The sequence below is a fragment of the Camelus bactrianus genome, chromosome 16 (genome assembly GCF_048773025.1).
Source record: "Camelus bactrianus isolate YW-2024 breed Bactrian camel chromosome 16, ASM4877302v1, whole genome shotgun sequence".
In the NCBI taxonomy this organism is placed as follows: Eukaryota; Metazoa; Chordata; class Mammalia; order Artiodactyla; family Camelidae; genus Camelus; species Camelus bactrianus.
The window spans coordinates 39,313,240-39,319,239 of NC_133554.1; positions in this window are offsets into that span (position 1 = coordinate 39,313,240).

The following is a 6,000-nucleotide window of genomic DNA, read 5'->3' on the forward strand; positions in this document are numbered from 1 at the left end:
AACTCAGTCTATCAGATGACCAGTGCAACAACCCAGATCATGACTATTCATCCTCAAACATCTGCCTCAGGACCATGCCCAAATCAAAGATTCAAAAAAGTTGCAGGTGTTACAGGTGTTTGCATCCCGTTAAAAGTTAAAGTAGTAAGACGAGTATCCACCCAGAAGCCTATCCCTGTTTGTATGCAACATCAAAATATGTTAAATGTATCTGTGTTGGCAACAGTTACTATTCAGAAGATCTTGATGGAAAAGCTGGTTCCTCTGGTTCAATCCATGCACCCAACTCTGGCTGGAGAAATCTCTGGCATACCATTGCAGATAGATAACTGTGACATTCTTTATATGCTCAAAAATCCTGAGTGTCTCCACGCCAAGGTTGATAAAGCCATCCTTATTCTAAATCCAACCAAGTTCAAGATACTGCCCTGAAATCGACAAACAGCACTCCCAGTATTCAACTTGTATGAGATGAAATTCCTACTTGCAGAAATGGAAGTTACAAACAATGAAACACATAAACACTGAAGAAAATTACAAGAACAAAAAATTTTAAGAGAAATAAATTTATACTTCACCAAGAAATATCAAGACAATTATTATCTTTTTTTTCTTAATAAATTTCCTATAATAAGCGAGCAGAGGCAATTAACACAGGTCTGATGAACTTCAAGCTGTTTATAAAATTAGGAGCTCCATAAATATTGTGGTTGATGATTATGAAATTTCTCCCATGGAAAGCATATTTTAAAAGAATGGCTGATACAATACTTTTCTCTTTCACTTTCACTTTCCTCCTTCTCCACATATGCAACTGTTGGATAATTTAAACCAATTACCATACCTCATATCCCCTTAACTACCTCAACTCCTGGATTGATCCAGGAATGGGTATATGATCCAAGATAAGATATTCAAGGATAGTAAGACTAAATTTTAGGACCTTTGCTCCAGCTATTGGGGAAGTGTTTTCTACTAGACAGAAGCGTATAACTCCAGAACCTGTTAGCAGCCAGCTTGGCACCAAGAAAGGACAGCCTGCCTGAGAATGGAGTCATCACCAAGGAAGTAGACATGGTTTGAATCCTGGATCAAGCTCCATCAGAAGCAAGAAAGTGTTTGAATGGTATGTGAGTCAATAAACTTTTTTGTTTGTTTTTGTTTAGCCAGTTTTGGTTGGATTTTCTACCATTTGCAACCTAAGAGTCCTATCTTACCCAGGTAAGTTCTAGCATACAAAATTACAATAACTGTGTTTCTTAATACAAAAGCCTGTATTGTAACTAGGTATAGAAAGATACCATTTTAAACTGTAACTTGTAGAATGCTTGATAGTCTTTTGACGCACCATCACTCCACACTTTATTGGAAAATCATCCAAAAAATTCCATGTTATAAATATAGATTTTAAAACTCTATTCAATAATAGTTTTTCTTAATAAAACAAAATGACTCTACCCCAAAGTCAATTAAATAGTTGCAGAGGATAAGGGATTTCTTTCTATTTTCTGTACTTTACTTTCACCCAAACTTAATTCAAATATAAACACAGATACTTTAAGTGGTATATTAAAATATTTGCTAAAATTGATATAAAATGGATTTCTGACTTCTCATACAGTACTGTGCTTCTTTTATGCAAAAACTGGAAACGAAGAAGTAAAAAAGAGGCTTAAAAAGTGGGATATAGATAAGTCTTAAATAAGCATTATTAAGCTGGGTAGTATAACATTATGTGTCATTAAAGAGGTATATGCAAAGTGCTTTTGGAAGCATAAAGAAAGATAGAGTAATGCTGGCAGAACCAGAGAGGAAGTGACATTTGAGCTGTGTTAAAAGATGAAATGGAATTTGCCAGGCAGAGAAGAAAAAAACAGTTACACTACGCATAAGTAAACGCATGGCATTTTCAGAATCTTTTACATAGTCTAACTTTCTCCTGTAGGTCTTAAGAAGCAAACAGCAGAAAAATTACCTGTTATCATCCAGTCCAGGGTTGATAACTATGACGGTAATGTGGAAGATGGGTTAGAATAGGGAGATTCTAAAGTCCTGGAGATCTACAATGATGTTGTGGTTGTTTAGGCAAGAGGCACAAAGAATCTGTTGAGCTATGGAAGAAAACAAGGAGCTATGGAAGAAGTTGTCTGTTGGCTGCAGCAGTGAGAGTTGAAGAGTACTTGAAGATAACTCTCAACTTTCCGGCTTCAGCAACTGTGTGGATGGTACTGCCATTCTTCAAGCGAAAGAACGTAAGAGAAGCAGGTCTGTGAACATGAGAGTATAACCATTTCTTTTATTTTTCTATCTACATCTATGGAAAAGAGGATTTCTCTTTAAGTATTACCAATAATTTAAAAAGCTGAATTTATCTGTAACATAAAATTTTAATTTTGCCTCCTCTTTTAAAAACATTGTAATGGCTGTGTGAGATTCCACTGTATGGATGTTACACTAATTTCATGACTTATTTCACAAGTTCCTTATTTATGGTTATTCATACTCTGTTTACAGATAATTTTAAATTTTAAAAATATATTGCTTGTCTACATTTTCTGCAATAGCATATACCATTAATTTAGTTTTTAAAGAGTAAAGGAAAAAGCAATGATGTTGGAGTTTTGAGTAAGGGTAACTAGAATCATGGTGTCATTGATCAGAAAAAGGGAAGTCAGAAGGATGAACTTTTTCTTGGGATCGATCTGGAGGTGCTGGATAAGGAACCAATGATTCCAGCTTGAAACGGGTTAAGATCTCAAGAAAATCAAAACAGAAGACTAGAATTCAGGAGAGAAATGAAATACAAAGATGTGGGGTTATCCACAGAGGGAGAGTTAAAATTGCACAAAGAAGAGGGTATAGAGGGAAAGATGAGAGGGTGAAGTAAAGAGCTCACACACACACACACACACACACAGTGTACACACACACCCCGTGCACACACACACAGAAAACATGGGGGTTTGTTATTAGTTTGATTTCAAATTCTAGTTCCATAAATTACCATCTCCTCCAAAAATTACTAGCTAAGAGTCTCCTGGGCAAATCATTTAATGTTTTTGAACCTTAGTTCTCTCTTTAGTAAAATGGGCATAAATAATACCACTTACCTGGAGTGCTGTAAAAGTAAAGAAAAATGTAGGATAAGTATTTTATTAATTTTTTTGTTGTACCACAAATTACCCCAAAATTTAACTGTTGAAAACAACAATCATTTATTATTTCACATTTTCTAAGGGTGAAGAACACGGGTGTGAGTTGTTTAGCTGGCTCAGGGTCTCACAGGAAGTTGAGATCGAGATGTCAGTAGGGCTATAGTCCTTTGAAGGCTGTAGGATCTGCTTCCAAGAGGGCTCATTCATATGGCTGACGGCAGAAGGCCTCAGTTCCAAGGCATGTGAACGTCTCCAAAGGGCTGTTGTGAGTGTGTGCCACTTTACAACGAGGCAGCTGCCTCCTCCAGAGTGAGCAAGGAGGAAGCTGTAACATCTCTGAAGTCATATACCATCACTTCTGCTATATTCTGTTCACTAGAAGCCAGTCACTAAATCCAGCCCACACTCAAGGGGAATGGGATTAAGCACAATCTCTTGAAGAGAGCAGTATTAAAGAATTTTTTTGGAGGGGGGAAGGGGCAAAGGGAGGTAATTGGGTTTATTTATTTAGTCAGAATTTTTAGAGGAGGTACTGGGGATTGAACCCAGGACCTAGTACGTACTAAGCATGAGCTATACCTCCCCCCTCAAAGATTTTTGGATCTATTTTAAAACCACATCAAATACCTAGCACACTGTTATTCCTTGAGATTTGATCCAGAACCCTCTTTTATTCTCTATCATTCTTGATTTTCTTCCAAAACTGATTTTTCCCTTAGCTTTCCTCTTTTTAGTAAATGATACTACCATCCATTCAGGTACTAAAAGCCTGAGTCTTTTTTTTTTTTTTTTTAAACATGGGTACTGGGTATTGAACCCAGGACCTTGTGCATGGGCTCTACCACCGAGTTACACCCTCTAAACCCCTGTCATTCTTGATTCTTTTCTTTCTCTGACCTTTCATCTCCTAAGAAATCTGTTAACAAGTATTATTGGTTCTACTTCTAAGAAAATGAATATATGAAAGTTGGGGAATTGAGGTGTTAGGGACTTACCTGAGAGATGGGGAAGCTGAGATTGGGTATGGTTCTCCTGCCTTCCTAACATAGTTTTTTTTTTTTTTTTTTTTTCTGGTGAAAATAGTTTATTTAAGAAGTTTACATGAAAAAAAGTGAGACAGGGTAAGATAACAAGCAAAGTCTCAGAGAGGGTGTCACTGGCTCCATCTCACTGGACAAGTCTGGAGACAGTGTAAATCACCTTTAGATTTGCCCTGATCAGGGCACAGGAGATGGAGCATTTATATCACATCATTGTTAAAGACTGTTCCCAGCGGGTGTAAATTTCCAGATACCTCCTGACTCATTCACAGACTAAGGATAGTCCATGTGCCCATGAAAATTTAAATACAGTTGTCTCAAACTACTACAACCTTATAGAGGGAAAAAAAAAAAAAAACCGAAAAACAAAAACACCCTTCAACTGTCTGAGAGAGAGCCATGGTAGCTTTTCAAGTGTCTAGGTCTTTGTTAAGTGTAAGTATGGAGGACTGAATAGGGAGGGAGATCAGCGCTGCAAAGGTGTATTAGTTCTTAGCGTTAAGAACAGCCACCTTTTTTCCCCCAGCTTTACTGAGATATAACTAACATATAACATTGTGTATTTTAAGGTGTACAGTGTGATGGTTTGATTCACATATAGATTACAAAATGTTTACCACAACAAGGTTAGTTAACACATCCTTCACCTCACATAATTACTATTTTGTTGTTATGGAGAGAACACTTACGATTTATTCTCTTAGCAACATTCAAGTGTACAATATAGTATTGTTAACTCTGCATGCACATGCTGTACAATATAGTATTGTTAACTAGTGCATACTGTATATTAGATTCCCCAGAAATTATTGCCCTTATAACTGGAAGTTTGTATCCTTTGACCACCTTCATTCATTTCTCACACTATCCAGTCCCTGGCAGCCACCAATCTACTCTGTTTCTATGAGCTCAGCTTTTTTAGATTTCACCTATACGTGAGATCATACGGTATTTTTCTTCCTCTGTCTGACTTATTTCACATAATGCCCTCAAGGTCCATCTATGTTGTTGAAATTGCAGGATTTTTTTCTCTTTCTATAGCTGAATAACATTCCATTATATATGTACATATACACACCACATTTTCTTTATCCATTCTTCTATCAATGGATGTTTAGGTTGTTCCCATGCCTTGGCTATTGTGAATAATGCCAATGAGTATGAGGGGTGGGGCAGATAGGAGATAGTGATTTCATTTTCTTTGGATAAATACCCAAAAGTGAATTGCTGGATCATACGATAGTTCTACTTTTAATCTTTTGAGGAACCTCCATACCATTTTCCATGGTGGCTGCACCAATTTACATTCTTACCAAGGATTCTCTTTTCTCCACATCTTTGTCAATCCTTGTTATTTATTTTCTTTTTTTTTTTATAATACTCATTGTAACAAGTGTGAGGTGATATCTCATTGCAGTTTTGATTTGCATTTTTCTGATGATCAGTGATGGTGAGCACTTTTCTGTGAATTTGTTTGCCATTTGTCTTCTTTGGTAAAATATCTATCCATGTTCTCTGCCCATTTTAAAATTGGATTATTTGGGTTTTGCTACTGAGTTTTATATGTTCCTTATAGATTTTAAATATTAACCCCTTATCTGATATATGGTTTGCAAATATTTTCTCCTATTCTGTAAGTTGCCTCTTCATTTTGTTGATTGTTTGCTGTGCAGAAGCTTTTTCATTTGATGTAGTCCCTCTACAAGTGGAGTCCCATTTGTTTATTTTTGTTTTTGTTGCTTGCGCTTTTGGTGTCATGTCTGAAAAATTATTGCCAAGACCACCATCAAGGAGCTTTTCCCCTA